The sequence below is a fragment of the Catharus ustulatus genome, chromosome 4 (assembly GCF_009819885.2).
Source record: "Catharus ustulatus isolate bCatUst1 chromosome 4, bCatUst1.pri.v2, whole genome shotgun sequence".
In the NCBI taxonomy this organism is placed as follows: domain Eukaryota; kingdom Metazoa; phylum Chordata; class Aves; order Passeriformes; family Turdidae; genus Catharus; species Catharus ustulatus.
Window position 1 is genome coordinate 39,116,324 of NC_046224.1, and position 21,937 is coordinate 39,138,260.

The following is a 21,937-nucleotide window of genomic DNA, read 5'->3' on the forward strand; positions in this document are numbered from 1 at the left end:
TATTACTAGAAAACAAGATTTTCAGTACAGTAATGTGTCTAATGAGAGGTTTAAGCATAATTGCAAACTAGAGTAATAATAAATCATGCAAGAAGCACCAGTTCTTAATTAACAGCCCATTATTTTGGGTAAAGTGCAGCTGCTTTACACTTTAGGTGTATGTAATTAAGTGAATCATAAACTATAGTTACATTTTTCTAATAGTTGAGCTCTGTAAAGGCTAAGTGCTAGACTAGGTGCTGTTTTATTTTACTTTTCCTGTTCCAATTTAGTTTTTTTTTTTTTTTAAGCTGCAGATTAAGTAGGCTCACTCTTAAACAATAGATAGTTATTTAATGTTCATATATATGAGACATAAACAAGGCAGAATTTGAAGTCTTTCTAATAAACAGTATTATCACAAATCATGCAGAAAAGTGCCTGAGTCTATTACACACTCTTCTTCTAAATGCTGGCTGTGCTTTAGAAAAGCATCTTCAGCTGCATTCCAACCGCAAAGTCATTTGCTGAAAGACAAATTATTTTGTTTCAGTCCTTAACAACCAGGAACTAAAAATTTATTTGGAAGTGTTTTGTGCTGGCTTAAATACTGATGGTGTTTTCTCAAAAACATGAAAATGCATGTTGTGCCTTTCTCCCTTATAGGCTTGGCTTTCTCATGCTGTAATTCACTGCAACATATAAGCCTTTATTCCTTTTCCTGTACAGGGAGTCATGTAACTCAGAGTGTTTTCCTGTTGTGACTGAGAAGATGAGGAATTATAAAAGACTAACACTACAATTTAACGCTTCAGAGAAACAGTGTATATCATTACTCCTCTGTAGCCAAGCACACTAATTAATATTTATTGCACCTGTCAAACCAGTAGCCATGGTCAATCCATTGCTGCAGCAGTTCAATGGGAGGCTGGGCACCATATTTCTCCTTGGCAGGCATGTTTAGGTCATCAACAAAGACAAAAGCCCTTTTCCCTGGTGGAGCACTGTAAACCCTCTTCTTTTCTCCTGCAAAATCAAACCATTAATTTTATTCATGTTAATTTTCATCTTTGAAAAAGCAGAAAGAGAGAGAGATTGGAAAAAGAAAAGAAAAGAAAAGCAGAAAAGAAAGAAGGAAAATCACACACTTTCTGGGGAGCCTGCCTGACATTATTATTAGAACCAGTTCTTTTGGAATCCATGACCTTTTATTTTTATCAGATGTGCCGTAAAGGTCACAGAAACATGGGGAGGACATAGTTATAAATCCACATGGAGTTTAATCAAAGGTGGCATGTTGTTCTGAAGTAAACAAGCTAATAAAACTATTCCAGTTTAAACAAAGAGAAAAAAAGGAAAAGAAAAACCCTTTGTTAAAGACTGTCAACAGAACTCTGATGAACTTGAATGTATCAATGGAATTAATTAGGCAAGAAGGATTATAATAAGTGAATTTCAGTGTTGCATCTGCAGTAGTCTCTTTGGCACCCTGAGTAAAATGCTTTTATTTTGAGTCCTGCACCTCATTCCAAAGCATGTTGTGGTGCACAGTGTGCTGCTGGGGGGATGTATTCACTCCAGCTAATTACAAGACAGAGAGAGCCTAAACTAAAGGCAACCGTAGAACAGACTGCTTCAGTTCTACCAGCCTGTATCCTGATTCCATCAAAAATGCTTGGGACACTGTGAATTAACAACATAAATGGAAGAGAGTTATCTGCATTTTTGCGTGTAGTATGACATGAAAAAAATTAATTATAGGCCTTGAAAAAATTCCCCCCTTTTTCTTTCCCTCCTCAAAAATATCAGGTTGGATGTGTCAGAAAAAGGACAATGCTCCAGTCTGGGTACTATGTAAACTAAGGAGTCAAAAGTGAGATATTGGTCCTACTGCTTCTCAAGCTTAACTGGTTGTGTTGGGTCCCTGGGAAATGTCCAACATACAGGAGGGTCTATGAATAGGACAGGAGGCAGGGTTGAAATATCAGCTACCAAGGGTGAAAAATGTGAAACAACATGAATTTACTGGCTAGAAGACGAGTAAAGAATTTGCTTCTCTTGAAGAATGTGCAGAATATCTTGGCAGAGCCCAGTCCTGCATGAGTCCTTGTGAACACTGAATCAGATGCCAAGACTTACAGAATACATTATAAAATGGTCAGTGAATGGTTGTTTTAATGTTATAGATGCATATTAACAGCATCATGCTTCTCCCTGCAAAAGAATCTGGGCTAGATTTTTCAGTACAATACTCAGAGAAAGAAATAAACGCTTTGAATATCTCACTGGCTGTCTAAATAACTCTTTGAAATAAGAACTGGCTGTCAAACCTACTAAGGTACATTTGAAAATCACTTTAGCAGTTACATGACTCAACAGATGTCTAAATATCTTAGGAAATACAATCCTTTATGGTTTAGATATACAAGGACAGATGTATACATATTTTGTCTCTTACACTAAGGCTTGTTACTCAGATGGGTCTGGATCCACTGGGAAGATGTAGGTCATGCCACATACAGATTTTAGCTACTTTGCCTTCTTAAGGAAACCACAGCTCAAAACTGGGTGCTTGAGGCTTTTCCATACAGTGAGAAAAACAGGTTCCAAGCCACTGCCTGCCAACGCTTCTATTAAAGACCTTATACACCAGGAGACTTCAAGTATCAGAGCAAGGAAAAATCAGCTTAAGGAAAGTTAGGCACTCCTCCACTCTTGTAATAGCTGGTTGCTTAACCCAAGAAACAGGAACTGTGTCAAACCCAGGGAAATGCCCTGGTTAGGGCAATTCTCCTGAGAAATAGCATAAGTCCCTGCCCAAGCGGATCTGGGACCCTGAACCTGGGTCCCCAGCCCCCAGCAGGGAAGCACAGGCAGCCAGGGAGCCAGAGCCAGAGCAGGGGAGGCAGGATGCAAACACTGGGGGGGATTGGAATGAGTGCTAAGCACTGGCACTTGTTTTGGGGATCTAACCTGTATTTCTTGGCTCTTTAACTCCTCCAACAGGGTTTTTTGCACGAGGCTGGTGAAATGCATCAAGAAATATACTGTGGTCTGACTGTGGAAAGAAGCCATTTACCCCATGCAAATAATTATAGAACTAATTCTAGGGTCTTTTGTCAGCTGTCTAGCCTCTCCCTTAAATGCTCTTGGATGGTTGTACAGCCATAAAATGGGTTCAAAAAAATACTTGAAATTAATACAATTTGATTTAGATGACCATTTATTTTATAGCCCTAGTTAAAATGTCAGGGAGATTTAACGGAAGATAAACTTTGTATTTGCTAGAATAATTCTAGCAGCTCAAAGCCATGTTTTGAGGGCCTAGTGTTAACAGTATTTTCCATTTTCCTTGACAAATGGACTGTAAGTTAGTCATCAGTTGATTATTGACAGATAGAGGTAATATATCAGAAAATATCTGGTATCAGAGAATCACAGGAATTAGATGAAGAAAAGACTTCTTATGCCATTTATGTCCCTACCAATATGGAGCCGTTTAATATTCTATATATCTCTACAGTTCATTTTACATGACCTAAGAAATGCTGCTTTCATTGTTTCTCCTGGAGTCTATTCATTAACAGCAGCTTTTTTTTTTCTAATATGCAGCTTAAATGCTCATTACTTTATTATGCTTCACAATGAACTGAACTCAGTGCTTTCAGCACATAGTCATAATTTTTACCTATCAGCTGGAAGTGTACTCTACTCTATGAAAACGTCAGAATTATCATACAGCTACTGCCTGATAAAACATTACTCAAATCCTGTAATGTTTTCAAATCTTGAGCTATTAATAATTTAACATAATTAATTCAAAACACTTCACTCAATGTGAGCCAGAGAGAGACGATGGGGAAATGATGCATATTCCATCTTTCAAGGGTGGAATTAAATATGGAAAACAAGGAAAAGATAAAGAGCTGCCAACACTTACTTGGAGTGTAATTCGCCTGTTTTGAACTTACTATAAATTCCACGTTTCTAAGACTTTCAACTAACTTCACAGGCGTAAATGAAAAAAACCTTTCCCCTATCACAATCAAACAATTTAGCATGGTTAGAGCTGTTTGTCAGACATAAGAAGAAAAGAAACAAATTAACAAATGGGTGAGATTTCTCTACAAAAGGGAGTAACAATTAAGCAAACGAACAGTCTTGTAGAAAATCCTTTAAATTCAATATACAGAGATTCCTTCCTCTTTTTGTTAAATTTTATCAACAAAGAGTATTGTATTGCTAACTCTTTTGCTTGATTAAACCTTCTTTAAAAGCACTTTGTTGTTGTTCTTTTCATGATAGGGTTGTTTTTTAAAATCTTATTTATTTAAATCAAGGCTGGACCCAACCTTTGTTTTCCTGGCTGGAAATTCTTGCTGTTAGAAAGAACTGCAGGTGCTAAATTATGGCACAATACATCGCAGCTGCAGAAGTGCACCTGGAAAAAATTAGACTAGTAATGAAAATTTCACCTGAGAAGTGCCAAATTGGAAGTCTCAGAGATTGAATGCTTCCATTAAGCCTCCACTCAGGAACAAACCAAGTAATAAATATTGAAACTTTCTTCTTTGCTTTGACCATGAAGACTTATTTCAGATGAGTTTTCTTCTTTATTTGGGGAAAGCAGGGAAGAACTCAGAGAGAGCATGTTCATCTCTCATCTCCATTAAATCCCTAGCCAACCTCTACTGCCAATAGAGGTACCAATTAGTACTAATTGTAGTAGACACTAATAGTGTAGACACCTGTCACTATCTATTGAACTGGGACAGTCAGTAAATTCACAAAGGCCACCAAAAAAACATCTGGAATAATAATGATCATCATTTTGGTACTGACCCAGTCTGAAATTAAACTGTTGATTCTGAGGTAAAAAGCTGAGCAATGCTTTTTGAAGGTACCATAACCTAATAAAAGTAATCCACATATATATATATAGTTTTTTATTACAGAAACACACAAAAAATGATACAGAACTTGTTGCCATAGCAACAGTGGTTTCTGCACTGCACGGACCAACGATCCTCACTATTTTGGAGCATTACAATGGATTCATGCTTTATGAAAAGCTGCCCCCCCGCCTCCGGACGGTGGCAGGACCTGTGTGGGCAGAATGATGAACCCCAGTCTGCCCTGATCCCCTCCACAGCTGACACGTACATCACTCATACCCACACGGGGCAGCGTTCAGGCTCTCCTATTTCATGTGTAATAATGTGGTAATTCTGTATGTAATATGTCACAAAGCGATGAAAGGCAGCCACCTTTCATTTTGACAAAAAGCATGCGGAGTCTGTCAGCTCCAGCACAACAAGGGCAGCTCAAGGGCCGAGCCCCAGCATCGTTTCCAGGCCACCTACAGATTATGTGATGTAAGGCATTGCAGCAAATGCTCCCTTACCTCAAAGTGGTTGTGGGAAGGGTAAAAACTCCTGTGATGTGAATCACACTAAACCAGCCAGCCACAGGACATGTGCTGCTTGGCCTGGGGATGGGAACCAGCACCTGCTGGTCTTGGGGGAATTTGTAATTCCCACTGTTATCCTGGAAGCACTCCAGGCACACACTGCAAACGCTACAAGTGATAACAAGCCCATAAAACACTGAATGTTAGAGATTACATGTAAGCATGATAGAGAAAAATTAAATCCATTAAAAATCCCTGCCAAGCAGTGATTAGCTATTATTATTTTTAATTCATTGTAATGTATACTGTGCATAAGAGAAAAGTTAACAAACATAAATAAGAGGGAAGTTAACAAACACATTAATTTTCATTTTAATTTCTGCCTCTTGCCTGAAATAAATGGAAGTTGTAGCTCATGTAGATGAGTAAGATATGTTCTAAAATCTTCTGGATGAGGGCACCTGCAGAAATACTAACAGGATGCCTTTTGTGAGCAGCTTCCTCTGGCAATGAAGAGAACCACCTGCAGTACTCAGAACAGGTCATTTTTCCTCCATGTGGAACAGCTGGACAGCCATAGATTCTCAAGCAGTTTCTTTGCATCAAAGGAAAAAGGGGGATTGGGAGTTCAGAGGATTCCTGCAAGCTGTTTTCTTGCTTGAAGTTGAACACCAAAGAAATCCACAGGAATGTATATGGAGAAGTCTTTGGGAAAGACTTTTCCCAAAGACAGACATATTTCATTTTTCAGTACACAGAGAACTTTTTTGAATTTCTGCAGGTTGGGAAATCCACCATGAAACTTCTGCCTGTATTCTAGTCTCTCGTAAGGTGGCATCTCAGGGCCAGCAACACGTATCAGGTCCAGCAGTGCCTGATGGGCCCAGTGATGCTCATAAGGACAGTCACTTTCCTTCACATCTCTCTTGGAGGAAACACAGGAAAGGTTTGCATTGACCACTAACTCTTCAGACAGGACTTGTATCTAGAGGTCCTTTGCTCACCAGAGGGCTGTGCAGACAAGCCTGAAAAGATGCAGCTTTGCTCCTTGCCTTTCAGTACAGCATTTCACATTCCCCTAGCAGGCATGAAGTGATAGATTTAACAGTGCATCCTGCCTATAAGCTCTGAGAGAAAATATTGCTGCATGCAGCTAAGTTTCCACTCAGGGATCTGAGTGTACACCCTGAAGAGACCTGTCTGTGAGAGAAGCTTCTTGGCAAAGACATCCCTCTTCTTTTTAAGAATTAATTAAATGTGGTCACCAAGGGATGGTAAAAGAGCTCAGCAAATAACTTGAAAAAAGAAGCTGCAATCAAACTATGGAAATCGCTCCACCCATCTTTGCTCCAGCAGGTGGGTGAATGCAACCTGCTCTTGGAGAGAGGCAGCACAGGAAAAGCCCCACAGAAAGACATGAAGTTTTTTCTCCAGTCCCTGAAGAGCATTCTTCCTCATCTCGTGTTCCAGGCCAGAGCATTTTGGTTGACACAGAAGAGGGTACATTGCAACCCTTTCTCTTCTCTCCCTGCTATTCAGCAGTAGGGATTTGGATAAGAACCAAGCAGACACAGGCAAGAAGTACAGGGTGTCTTTCCTCACTTGTTGAAAGAAAGGAAAGCCAATCTTTGTCATGAAGGGTGAAAGAAATCTCATTTTTGAGAGAACATTGTGCACTGCCTGCTAGACTCCTTATTTATTTGACTGTTTAATTCAGTACATGACTTCAGTCATGTAGTCAGATGTCTGGTGTTCATTTTCAGTCAGTTGACAAACTGCCTGAAAGTTTGAGTCATTAGATCACATACTTAATGAAATAATCACTGGCTGAATCATGCTGACAGATCCAGGTTGGGTTCTCCTTTAGCTCATTTTTTGTAGACTAGAAAGTTGCCTTGAGCTGAATGTAGCTTAAATGCCTCTTTGATCAGACAGTTTGGCACTGTTTGCTGTGCTGGAGGTACCTTGTGCACCTCTGCCTGAACAACCTCCTGCTGCCTCCACTCTGCCTGAAAACCATGACTAACTCACTCCTCCTTCCTTCTCTCCTGCTCCCAGCTGATGACTGTCCAGATGGACTTGCACTCATTTGGCTTTCTTTGTCTTGCTCCAGTACTGTGCCTCCAAGAGAGCTCTGCATCCTCTCCAGCCTCACCCTTGGTCCTCACCCTTGAGTATCTGCACTGGAGAGGTTTTGCGGGGGGTTCCCTAGTATCTTGACCACCCACAGCCTTCTTTTACTAGTCAGGCTGTATTTTTCAAGTTGTTTCCACACACATCTAACTTTCATGGCACCCACCTCACACCATGTAGGCCAAGTTCGGTGCTGTGTTATTCCATTATTGACATTTACAACACTAGATTGTGTTGATTACTACATAAAAAACAACAGCCTTGGGGCTGGGGCTTCTAGCTTAGTCGCAGATGTGTAGCAATTAAAACGTTAATAAAATACAGTGACCTTTATTACAAAAATAGTTCCTCAGTTCTTTGCTTTTACAAGTCTCTGTGATTAACTGGAAACCTTAAAATTAAGCTTGCAGTGCAGCAATACAGTTTGATTTCATTCCCAGGAATGCTTGTAGATGCATTTCTGCAATATTCACTATCTGCTTCAGTCGAGGAGGTTAAAGTAACTCTGGGAAATTATTCTGGTCTCTAAGAAATAATCCTGAGTGATCTTGGCATAATCAGAGAAGAAAAATCATCTAGGCCATAAAACTATCTATACTGGATTGTTAGTGTTTCTTGTTAAAAAAAGGTTGTTTCTTCAATATAATTTTGGAAGACTACCTTTCAGGTCCTTCAGCAGCTTTTGGCTCAGAAACAGATATTAAAAGATCAAGAAAGGCACTTTAAAAATATTTAACAGATTTTTCTAGATGTATATTACATTTTTCAGAATCTGCATGATCTCACTCATTTTGTAGCTGATCCACTGCAATCCATCAATGAAACAGATGGACTTTGAAAATAAGTTTTATGAACTGGAAAATCAAAATGGTAGTAATCAAAAAGTGACCATCCCTCTGTTTCACTTTGCACTTTACACTATAGATACATCTTGCTGGCATCTGCTCTACTCTTGCTTATGCACTTTGATAAATTGAGAATTTTTCTCTTTTGAGAGAAAATTAATATTTTAGTATAGGCTAAAACAGTGCAGCTTCCTGAGAGAGTTTATGACGACCTTGTCAGATAATTTTTGGATGTCTAGTAATTCCAAATCTTCTGTCTAGGCTACTTTAACGTTTTTGGGTTTTATGACAGACTTCAAAAACACAGCTTATAGAAAAATACAAATATAAAACAAAAGTACATGGAGCAAGTGGTTTTATCTTTACTACTCAGAGATTAAAATGGTCATGACTTGTGAGCCCCACACCAAACACCCTTATGGCATGTCTAGTCCTTTGTATGATTGGTAGGATATATTTCTCCATTCACTAGAGCCTGCCAGTTGTCATAATAGCATTTATCAAACTCCAGTGTGCATAAAAATGCATTCTTTATGTACTTGAACCATTAATGTCACAGTTGAGTCAAATTCTTAGTTTTGTTTGTTCAGGGAAGCTGAGCAAATTACAGTGAGTTTTAGCACCAAAAATATAATCTGCAATATTCCTAAAGATTCATCCTGCACTGAGTATTTTCAGTACTTTCTTTCACTTTAAAAAAATTAATTAATTTATTTTTGCATTGATTGAGGTGTGATACTGCCCATAGATCTCATTTCTGGTGCTTGCAAATACAAAGTTTGAGGTTTTGTCTAGGCTGCCTGGCAAGCAAGGCTCTCCATATTGAAAGGTGCAGAATATGCTATGAGCTCCCTTTTTTCATGCCAATTAACATTTGACTTGTTTGCCTGCCATGTGATGAATTAAAAATGCATGATTTAGATGCTGGTGAGCTAGCCATTTTCTAGATATAATCCCCTGGATGCTGCCATTCTTCCAGTTGATCTTTTTGCCCTCCATGGGTTGGCAAGTACCATCTATAGCCTACTGCTCAGATCTTTCCCTAACAGATGGCTCCCTTTACTAGTTGGGACTCAATCTGGTGATTCCCTTTAATATGCTTTAGATTGAAGAATATCCAGGGACAGGGAACTGATTCACTCTCTTAAAGCAAAAACATCTAAGAAGATAAAGTTAAGCAAATATGCTTTCTCGACTATGTGCAGTTCTATACGTGCCATCAATCAGAATTTTTGTCAACATCAATTAAAACGTAGTTTCCCCAGTAATAAACATTACATAGAGAAACAAATCAGCTTTCATTTATTCTGTCATAAATGGAAGACGAGCATTTCATGTTATTTTGCGGATGATCTCTGTGGAGCAAACTGAGCACAATTACATATTTGGTTTTAATTAAAACTCAGGATACCCTTCGAGTTTTGTTAGGAAGATGTCCTGGGTATGATTAGCTGAGACCTGTGCTGAGAAGTTAATTTGACATACAACATATTTTTCATGAGGTAACTGTCGCAGGAAGTTGTTTGTAATAGCTATCTTTCCCAGGCCTGTGGGGGCAACAAAAAGTAATGGCTTATCCTGAAGCAGCAACTTCTCTAGTATGCAGCACATCTGCATAACAGTCCCAGTGGTGCTCACAGTAATGTCATTAAGCTGAGAGAAAAAAAAAGAAAGAACCAAAAGATGCAGATACTGATAAAGGTGTTTCATTACCCACTGTACACAAAACAATAGTAGAACTGAGTCATAAAATAGTTTCAGGTCACAATAAAATCAAAACCCACAGAAAATACCTGGGAATGACAAAGGAGTTACAGTTTATGAGCATCGGGCTGGGTGGAATTGCCAAGTTGGAGAGTTAAGCACAAAAGAGCACTAAGAAATCCTGTTTGGTGTGAGGGAGGGAAGCTATTATACACAAAGCTGGTAATGAGAATGCAGTGTCGTTAACTGTTTTCTCTTACAATATTTGACACCAGGATGGCTTAATGCTATGTTGTTTTCTCTTCAAGCTACAGTTTTCCTTTGCAAGAGTGTGAGAGCAGAATTCTAATATAGGTATACACTGGGAAAAAAGGGCCTCACTGCTCTGCTTTGTCTTTTTCAATCTCTTACACTTTAACTGGAAGGTCATTTCATTTATTACACACAGAAAAGGGCAGCAGCCGGGCTTAAAACTTGCTACGTACTCGTATATCAAACTGGCACTTATTTTGTTCTCCCCTATCTGGTTTAGCTTCCTGCCCTCATCACTGCTATAGGTGCATGGTCTGGCTAGAGAGAGGTGAAAATAACCTCACTGCATGCACTCCTTCTTCACACCCTTCCAAAGGAGTTACCTGAACTTGGGCTATGGGTGGCAGAGTTGTTTGGTTGCTCCATAGGGCATCTTCTAACCTCAGCAGCTATTCCTCTGCATGAGAAAACTACAAAGAATGTGTGCTCCATGCAGCAGGTTCACAAAGCAATTTTGTCTATTCACAGCTGGCTTATTAAGGGAATCCAGCAAATGACAGTGTCATTGAAGCATTTCATTTTCTGCCCTTTTCCTTTTGAGCATAGCTTTGAATATGTAACCAATATAAGCTGATAGCAACCAATTCCTAGGGTTGATAGGTTGTCACTTATATTTCTTGAAAACTAGAAGTTATTCAGTCCCCTCTACCAGGGTTCAAATTGTGCTTTGGGCAACAACTGCTGCAAGAATATTTTCCATGCCTGTCCAGGGCTAAGTGTAGTGCCATGTCTGTGTTGCCTTCCCTGGTTTGTGGGTTGGCAGGTCTCCTCCCAGCTCAACCTGGCCACAGCACAGCTACCACACTGCTTCATAGCCAGTGGAAATATACTGTACCAGGCTCCAGTACAGTAGGGTCAAGGTGTGAAAGTGCAGAAAAAAGAAGTGAAGTGAAGAAAAAAACAGTCTTATGTAATGCTCTGTCTTTTTCATATGAACTGTCTCTTTGGCTGAGGTCAGACCATACAGGTCTCCTCCCTCATTCTCCTGATTATTACCGACAATACATTTGCTCCAGAGTGGGTATATTGTGTGCAGCAACATTTTGTTAGGCAGCACACAGACATACAGATAGAGCTAACTCAGCCCCTGCAAGAGCCTGAGTTATGAACACAAAAAGCTGCTGAAAGATTGGAGGGAAAGCCAGAGATGTGGTATGGTGTCCCAGGGTAAAAATAACAATTTTGGAGCAAAATAGTTAACAACATCCCTAGCTGGCTGTGACAGGGTCCCTTCCAGCAGGATACTGTGGTGAGCAGCTCAGGTGGGTAAGACACATTATCCTCTACTGAGGATGTCTGTAACATTTATAGAGAACCATGATCAAATATACAAAATACATCAGTGCACAGGGAGTTTGCAACATCCTTTTCATTTTAACAAGAAGCCTTGAAGCCTTTTAAAGCTACAGACTGAATAGAAAGCAGTTGGCCAGTACTCCTGCAGTAAAATATGGCCTCTCCTCTGGGATTCCTACTCATTTTTGGAAAAAAAAAAAATTAGTTGTGTTTGGAGCATGTCCTAAAGTACTGTCTCTCTAATTGACCCTTTTCCTGGCCAGAAGCTGTCTCTGGGCCTGGCTGTACATTACTGTTGGGCTAGAATTAGATGTTCTTGCAGATGGACATCCATTTTTAGTAGTGCCTCACCCCTACATAAAGCACATACTACAGGACCATGTTGTGCTGCCATAGAAAGGGGGAAAGAGAAGAATAAAAAACTAACTAATTATCACAGAAAGTTTGTGGCTCCAGAGATGTGCACTGTAAACATGTGAGGATACACAATTAAGCTGTGAATTACACACAGTTTGGCCTGTACAATATTGCTAGCTATCTTACAGATTGGTTTCACTCCAGTCCAAATTCTCAGCCTAAAAGGTTAAATATATAATACTCCATATTGTCAGTAATCCATTTTTCCTGCTTTCAGCAGCAGGAAGAAGGTGAACATACAGCTAATTAAAATGCATTTGTTGAAAAGGTCATGCAGAGTTATAGTTCAACTGAATAGAAGGATTATGATCCTATTCACCCTGTCTGGTGACAAACATTCTGAAGACAGAGCCTAAGATACAGTTAATCTGTTTTGCTGTCACAGGATGGAAAATGGCTCAAACTTAAGTGTGTTCTGGTTCGGAAAAAATCCCAATCCTTTAGTATTCCCACCATGCTCTGGTACAGTCATCATAGACTATGACCATGCTTTTCACAAGTTGTTTAAGGAGTTAGTTGCTCCAAGTCTATTCAAATGCAGTTAGAGCACTTCATTCATCTTGCTGTAAAAATACCAGTTTACTTTACAGAAGTAATTTGCACGGTGCAGCCACTTATTAGTGGCTACTACCTCCTGGCAAATAATGAAGTAATTAAAATCCATTCTCAGTTTGAAACCAATGATCATCCCCTTCATCCTGGGAGAAAACTTAAAACAAAGTTATGTGTGCCTATATCTTGTGTGTAGTCTGATCTCAGTTCAGGAGTCTGATATCAGACTTCATCAAAGACAGGAACTGTTTTATGTTTAGATTTCAACAGTCACCAGAGGAATCTAAAAGTATCTCCTCTGCATGAATACATAAAAAAAGAAGTTGTGAACATAGCATTTTTCATGCTACTCACTGTTCTGAGTCAGACACCTCCATGAAGCCATAGACAGGAGAAGATTTTTATGCCAAGGATAGTTGAACATTAAAGAGAAAAAGATTACATTCATCAACCTCTCACATTACCCAGAAGAGGTTTGAAAAGCCACATACTTGTGCTGCTTGTGATCATTATTCACCCTGGGGCTTTTTGTTGCCAGCTTCTGATCCAAGTCAAACTTTATCACGGGGACTCCTGTAGAAACTGGAGGAGCTCAGTGGCTCACCCAGCCTCTCCACACGTGTGACCTATGAGGTGATGCTGAAGGACTGTGTGACCCATGAGCTCCTGAACAGTCGTCATGCACCAGGGAAAAAGATGCAGTTGTCATTCATACTGGAGTGCATTCAGTACCAGCAGAAACAGTAATGAAGTGAAAACATGGTATCTACTTGATTATGCTCAGAGGTAAAAATGCAAACAGGCACACAGCAAACAGCTGCAGGTAGTGTGATTGCTGAAAATGAAAGGCAGCCCAAGCCCTATCTATTTATAGGTCTTCAGGTTGAAGGAGATTTAAATTTCTTATAAAACTACAAAGTCTGACAGAATTATGGGGTTTAATTCATGAAAATGCAGATGATCAGTGACCAGGAATAAAAGTTAGGTTCAAAACACAATGGACCAAAACCTAGATGCCACAGAGCTGAACTCTTAACTACCTTCTCCTTCTGAGATTCAAGATTTCTTATGCAACCTAAAAGGTTGCTGGTGCAGGCGATTTTGTACATCATTGTCATGCAGAGCAACAGAACATGTAAAGTTTTGCCCAGCTATCTAAAAAATTTGAAGCAGCCTTGAGAAAGAGGATAAATTGGTATTAGCTACAGTGCTTCTGCTCTGCAGTGGTTGAAAAACAAACCCATTTCCAGCACAGTAGAGACTCAGATGGCCCTGAAGTGCCCTGTGCAGCTAGACCCTACTGGCATGATACACAGTGCCATTTCCCCAGCTGACAGTGCATCCAGCCTGGTCTCCAGCAGCACCACAAAACCATGTGCTACACACACATTCTCATATGCCAAATGGGCTCAGAAATGGCCAGCATGCTGGGCAGGAAGCTGCCTGGAGCTCATCAACACATGCAGCTAATGACAACAATAAGTCTTAAGTCCTGTCCCTCAGGCAGAAGTTGCCACCCAAACTCTCCCATGAAGATTGACATCTGTACTTTCTTTCTTTCTTCCCAAGTCCTAAGCAGGATCTCAATTCCTCTGCTGAGGTAATCCTTATTACTTATTGTCCTCCTTACTCCTCACACAAAGACATATCAGGAAGCATTAGGCTAGCGTGGAAAAGGATGCTAAGCAGCTCCTATATTGAAAGCGTGTAACTATATAAAAATAATGCAAGATATATATGGGAATCAGGAAGAAGAGGTTGATGAAACATATTCAATTACATTATAAATCTCATAGCATATGGAAAAAATGTTCAGCTGTGAGAAGAGAGGTCGGGGTTTCAGTACGGTTTAATCCACCAGCCCAGCACAAAAAGTGGGGTGCTAGCCTGTGTGAGCCTCTGAACCAGTACAGACTATAGCTTTATACCCAGTCTATTACACCATCTCTGAACTTGTTCAGTGCACATTAGCACAAGCCCCAGAGGTACTTTGTCCTTGCCCAAGAGCAATCCTGGCCTGAAAGTCAGAGGATTTCAGAGGCAAAGCAGAATTAAACAGTGATCTATCGACCACTTGTTGGATGAGCACAGAAGCCCCAAGCAAAGATCGTGGCTAAGAGAAGAAGGAGGCAGTGGGTGCTCTCAGAGCTGTTCTGAAGGAGGACACAGATGGACTGGCTCCCCATGGAGCCCAGTCTGGCTGCCCATGGCTCTGAAGGCTGGTCAGGCAGGCCTGTAGATGATTTCTCTGAGGGAAAGCTTCCTCTGAGTTTGATCTCAGGTGGAGATGGGTTGCTCTTCTCTTTCAAAACAGAAGGAAGCTGATAAGGAACAAACTGAGTCTTTAGGCATTTTCAGAGTTATAAGAATAAAATTATTAACTGAACTAAAAATAGAGTGAAAGGAGAAATTGTGTGAGCAACATTACAAAAACCTCTTTTCTTTTTTGGATTATCTACTCTCTGACAGAAGATGAGCTCTGACTTGAGATTTCTGAGACCACAGCTGGGATTTGTGATTCTCTTCTCTCTCATAGAGACTTCAGTGTCTAATAAGGATTAAGCTCATGCTGCAGGCTTTATCACAGTGGGCACCCTAATTATAGTCTTACTCCTCTACACAGCTGTTTATTTTCATCAAACTTGTGGAATTTAATATACTTAAGACTATCTTTCCACTTTGAAATATGCTTGAAACTAAGTAATGAGTTCAAAATATACTCAAAGAGAATCTGTAGGTAAAACAAATGTATCCTGGATGATATCAGTCATACTTTCCTAAGAAATTAGGTAAAAATCTGCAGTACCTGTGAAACTAAGGTACTTTCAAAGGTAAGGTGTATGGAAGGGAAGCCTTCAAAGGTATCTTTTGGAATCAGATGCTCAAGTTTGATTAAGCCCTACCAGAAGATCTATATTTGAGAGATTTTTCTTCATTACAAAACAGAACTAACAAGCACTCGAGAGGACAGGACTCATTTGTTTTCTTACCCTGTTGAATAGATGTCCTCTTCTTTCAACCCACATGACCCTGCATAATGTTAGTTGTACTAATTGTAAACAAAAGTCACACTGTCAGAATAAAAGGGAGATGAATTAGCAACAATAGAGTTCATTAAAGCTTGTTAATCTTTAAGAGGATAGGTGCAATATAATCGGAAAAAGGCTAAGAGCTATGTGGATAAAATTTTTCAGGAGAATACATTTCACTTCAAATGACAAAATATAATTAAAAGTGAGCCATTCAATCAACTGTCAAAAGCCCAGTTACATCTGTCTTCCTTTTTTCTTTGCATTTTAAATGCGATGATGTTCTTCAGCCAACTTTCCCAGCCTGTCTGACCTACTGTGCCCTGCTCTAGTTTTAGTTGCAGGCTCCATCAGGCTAGCTCTTATTGCTCCAAGGGAGACTGTACCCTTGTGTATTTTCCACACTTTTCCTTCTTAGTTTTCTATGCCATTTACTTAGCTACCAGGTCATCCTTGTAACAACAAAAGCTGCAGTTTTTCTTTTACTCACTGGCCTCTACTTTCCTTCCATAGCAAACCTGATACTCCTTCTGACAGCCAGCCACAAAATTAATCTTTGCAAGTGACACTCTCCTGTCTGTAAACTAAATAAATATCCAGGGATCTGCAGTGTTCTGCTTCAGTCCCTTAGAGATCCCTCTATGTCAGGTGTCACAGCCAACCCTTCTGGACTCTTTCTATTTTAGCTCTTTGCCCCACAGTCCTTATCTCCCTCTCTGCGACTTTGTAGTCATAATATTTTATCAACTATCAGTTCTTTTGCATCTTCTTATTAGAGATGAGACTGAACTTCTCCTACCAGTGCTTTTGTGGTTTGAATATCTTCTCCCACTGGGCACAGTAGTCTTGTGGTGATGGTTCAGGTTGTCTCAGCCAGAGCAGTGCTCTGTTCCCTGGACAACCTCTACTATCTCCTATCTACTAAGCCAGTGTAACCAGGCTTGTCCATCAGCCCATACAGAAGGAAACCTGGGAAGAATAAGCTTAAAGCTGCAACATCTGCACCCACAGCATGCACTCACCAAGAGGATTTTGCTTGTCTCCCTTTGCGTTATTGCATGCTATCTCATCTCTCAGTTTAATGCTGCTTCTGCTGGTACTGCCTATCTCAGCTAGACAGTGAGCTCCTTGAATCACAAGCTTTTATGTGCAAGCTATCTAAGCAGCACACGTACACTCAAGGTGTCTCTTCCTTCAAACATAAGCACATTATATTACTCTCACAGTCAAAATAGGTGCTTCCCAGGGAGGGAGGAGAGATGGGACTAAATAGCAGCATAAGGTAATTTCCTCACCATATCATTACTTCTAAGTGCTCTGTCATACTTCTGAGGTCTGATTTGTAACTGCAGACTGGGTGCTTGCACACACATCTGCCTTTGTCTGAATGTGCACACAGAGAGCTGTCAGTGACTACTGAGGGCATCCCCAGCACCCCTGTCCTTGCCTGAACCCCTGGGGTTCCCCCCACCCTGCTTACATCCCAGCACTCCATTTCAGCTGTCAGTCCCTGTTCCAGCAAGGCTGGTGACCCCTGTCTGCCCTGCTCCTGGCTGGGGAGATGGGATGGGCCCTGCCTTTCCCATGGAGAGCTCTTAACCCCCTCAGGGCCCTGGCACTTACCCAAGGTCCAGCACTTCCCGCAGGCTTTCACAGAGAAAATACTGGGAGTGCTTGAATCTCTGCTGCAAGAGCTGCACCTGGGTCACCTCCATGTCTGTGACCACACTGAAATTAATGTAATCTGTCAGAATTCCATGCAGTATGCAGAATTGTGCTGTTTATATTTGTGGAGAGCTTTTTATAGGGGGTTGGTGCAAAGAAACCGCCCACCCTGTGTCTTTTCAGCACCTCGTACTTGCCTGGTTTCCAGGCTTGCTCCACTGCTTCCCGGTCATGACTGCACCAGTCCATGCACCTCAAGGGTCACATTCTGCCCTCCTTACAATGCTGCTGCAGACACTTCCTATGTTTGGCTAGAATGCTGAGTGCTGATTCGTTTGCTGCAAATAGTAATCATGGAGGAATCACTTGATAAGCAATGTATTGTGAAACTGCTGTTGTATTAAACCCCTTTGTTGCCACAGCTGCCAGTAAACTTTTTTTACAGGAGACACCTATTACAAAGCACTTCCAGGTCTGTGGGCAGCATTTGAAGTATGACCCATTGACCAGAAGCAAAAATATTGTCTCTCCAAATACAGCAAATATCAGCCACTCCACTAGCATGCAATTTCTGGGAAAGGCACAAGCACAGTTTTTTCTCATACCAAAGCAACAAGCTTTTTGTTCTCCGTTTGTCTTGGAGTAACCAGCTCCCACCTAAGCACTGGGAGCTACCTGAGCACCTCAGGTCCTCAGAGCTCTGGAGCTGAGCATCAACCTACCTCTTTTGCCTGCCAATGGCGTTGCTTTATCTCCTCAGCTCGAAGGAGCTGTTTGTGGCTTAGGGCTCAGTCACAGTGGCAGGGCTCACACGAGTGTCTGTGCTAGATCTTGTGTGAGCCAGACATTGTGGTCAGTCCTCCACAAAGACTCTGCTGTGGTGGAGATCACAGACCGTCAGGCAATGCTTTAGCTCCTGCCTTCAGCATGGGGATCTCAACCAGCTCAGCATCTCCCAAAGACATCTGTTAAAAACTTATCATCCCATAGAACAGACCCACTGCCTCAGAAACACTCTAAAGAGCTGGGACCAGCAGGGCACTGCTGTGGGGTCTGCTGGCTCATTTCACCAAGTAAAGACCGTGGGCACAGTTGCCTGTAAGATTAGGTGAGATGGGGAAATGAGAGAGAATCCTGAAAAATGCAAAAGAATCAACAACAAATACTTCAGCTACGAGTTCGTATGCTTGCATCCTGTCCCAGTTATCTCTTACTTATTAGTAACAACTCCTCAGTAACAGCTCTGACTTTAGAAATGGGAAGTAGTCTGATTATGTGCATATTAAATGTCTAGTACCCTGTGCATGCTACATATAAATAATTCATAATGTTCCTAATAATATGACAATACTATTCACAATTTTCACAATTGTCATTTTCATCCTAGCCAAATAGGCAGAGAGAAACCTCATCCATACTAAACAAAAAACATCTTAAAATATGTATATGTATAAACAAAAGCCAAAAGGAGCAGAAGTATTCTTCTTTCTAACACATCTGAATCCCTGACCCATAAGCTGTAAATACATCAGTTTCAGGTTCAGGATTACAGTATGAAATGAGTGGGACAAAAACTCTGCCTAAATATGAAGATTTAGGTGTCCTCAAAAGTTACCCATTCAATTTACAGGAGAAAAGTAGCGTGCCAGCTAAGGTAAATGTTTTAGTTCAGTGATATTTATACTGTCAACTTAGGCCACCTTCCAGATTAGGTATGTAGAATAGTAATAACAAAGATTATTGCTGCAGGTTAATTGCATAACTACAAGGGTGTACAAGTTGTTTAAACAACACTGCTGTGAACACAGATCTGCTTCCCCACTATCACCATATTTTAATATGGTTTCTTGTGGTGTGAATTATGATTAATGAATTTCTAGGTGAATGAAATAGAATATTGTGATTAAATGTAATACATTGAAATGTCTCTGCTGGTATCTCTGTTCTACAAGGAAATTAGGGAGATTCTTTAGTCTTTGCTTGTGCAAGGGATTCAAAACATATTTTGGGAACAGCATATGTGATGAATTTTGAATATAAGAAGAGATTTCTGCCAAATAAAACTTAACCTTAAAAATAATTAATAGGGAAGAAAATATGTCATCCTTCCATTGGCATGGGTGCATTCAGTCTTTGGGGACTTAACACAGAATTTTTCCTTTACTTTCTTTAAGTCAGACCTTGGTGCGTTAAAGCAAACCCACGCTATGACACCAGTCCAAGGAAACTCTTGAATACCATATATCTCCTCTACTGTCATATACATGGTGTAGTATAGGGTTAATTTTCTCACAAGAGAGTTTATGATAGTTTCTAGCTTATTGAAAAAATACCTCATGTTAAGAGGCTTATCATTAAGTCCAGCAACAAACCTGACTTAACTCAGTCCCAATTAAATATGGAACTATTGACTATCAATAATACATAAAGTATTCGATTATTTTAAATACTTAATATTTTTATAAAAAAGATATTTAAATTTTGTATGTAGCCCTGTAATTTTCTTTGTACCAATTAAATGCAAAACTTATTGTTTATCCTATTTTCTGATTAGAAATATGCTAAAGAAACATACACATCCTGATTTTTTAAAGGGTTAGGTTTTTTTCTTTTCTGTCTCATGGTAAGAACATGAATGGCATTTTCCCTCTGGCTTTTTGTTTTCTTTCTGTTTTATTTTGGTAGACATAAGTAATTTAAAAACAAAAACCTAAACAACTGCTACAGCCGAAGGATACAGACCAAAGACTAACAAAAAATTATTCTGAAAGATTTGTATTTCAAAGGATGGTGTGCTATATTGCAAGCACGGTTGATGTAGTATGTTCTCCTTAAATATTGCATTCTAGTCCTATGAGTCAAAGAGGTGCAAGTCCTCTGCAAGATATTGATGAAAAACTCCACTAAATTGTTTGTGCCACCTTCAATTCCCTGAACAGTGGCCCTTTAATATTTTTTTCTAATAGGAATCATAGACCCAGCCTGTAGCATACTAATGAGTCTAAGCCTACCAATTACATTTTGCTCTTCATTTCAGATTAAATGACTGTCTGTCTACACAGTCATGCATTCCACCCTCTCCCCACACCACGGTGTCCTGGTTTTCAAAAATAGAAATAATAACAATAATAATGTACTGTATCTTTCCAGTTAGCTACAACTCTATATGCTTTGTTAGGCTAATGATAAAGAAAATGTCTGAATCTCAATGTTATGGTAGCTGCTTCATGAGGATAATCAACTTGCCATGCATCCCTGATGCTTTGCAAAGCAGAACAGAGAGATAGACTTTAAGAAGTTAGAAACAGCAAAGTGCATAGAGAAAACAAAAATAACCCACAGATGACGGAGTAGAAAAAAGTTGATGGGTAAAAACAGTAGAACTGCTTGGAACTTTCCACTTCACTCTTTTCCTCCGGAGAATTTCTTTCCCATGATGTGCCCTTTCCATTATCTTCCTTCAGAGGAAGGAGCATTCCAATTTTCTGGCAACACTTTTCTCCAATTCCTGGATCAGAAGACCTCTGGGATATCAACTGTCTGTACTGTGTTCAGTCTAGATGCCAGAAAACCAGTGATTTGGGGTGCTCACTTCCAGAAATGCATGGAAGATGGTTCTCAACCTCTGCCTGCCAGATGCAGGTGGAAACTCAGGCATGCAAAAACATTACGCTTCCTTTAAGCTCACACCCTGTACATCAGCAAAACCAAGGAGGTAGAACCAAACCCATGACTCTCATGATCTGTCCTCTGCTTCTGTATGTCTGGCCCCATCTTGGACACCAATGATATATTTGGTGCTTTATTAGCTGTGCTGAAAACATAACCACACCAGCCTGGGACCTCTGAACTAACATAAACTTGCTGTCAATGGGAAAGTGCTCCCCAGATGAAGGCTTAGCCTCTTGGGTTTTACAGGAGATTGGGAAATAAGAGAAGGAGAATGGGGCTACAATGACAAACTGCTTTTATTAGAGACAGAGACTAGGCTCTTATATAAAGTAGATGTAGGGAAAGTTTGACAAAGTCTTGTAAGACATGTTTATAATATTCCACAATTTTAAATTCACATGCATCCAGGAATATCATGAGCAGGGTTACGGCAGGACTGAAAATATACAGGTTTCATAAGATCAGAGGTAAACTAAAGCCTCTCAGTATGTTTGTCTTCACAAGCAGCCGCCACTGCCTTCACATACATTCAGACCTTGATCTGCAGGATGTGGAAATCATCAAGGGCTATTTCCCACAACTTCTCCCCATAGGTAGGAGCCTGGCTTGTTCTCTCCATGCTGGGAGGATGTTCTGTGCTAGGGGAACAAGTACTTATTCCAATGGAATTGCGGCAGTCCTCCTGTTCTAGAATGTTAGATGAAGCAGAACAGTTTGGAGAGATTCAGTACACCCATCCTCATCATGGAGAGGGTCACTACTGTCCTCTGAAGCCTCCCAACACTCACTTAATATGGGTGGCAGGAAAAATTAGTTTTAGATTGATATCCTCACTTGACTGTGGGTAGTTGAGGTCTGTGTTGAAATTTTGCTGACAAAGACCCTCTGCAGCTTGGGACCAGAGAAACACACTGAGCAAAGAA

General features: G+C 40.3%; 1 long non-coding RNA gene across 1 annotated transcript in view; it reads right to left on the reverse strand.

Moving 5' to 3' along the window:
- Positions 1-284: 284 nt before the first annotated feature.
- LOC116995844 overlaps positions 285-21,937 on the reverse strand; it is a 57,138-nt gene continuing 35,485 nt past the window's right edge. The window contains exon 4 of the long non-coding RNA XR_004417786.1: positions 285-1,005. This is a non-coding gene — a long non-coding RNA (uncharacterized LOC116995844). The remainder of the gene's footprint in view (positions 1,006-21,937) is intronic.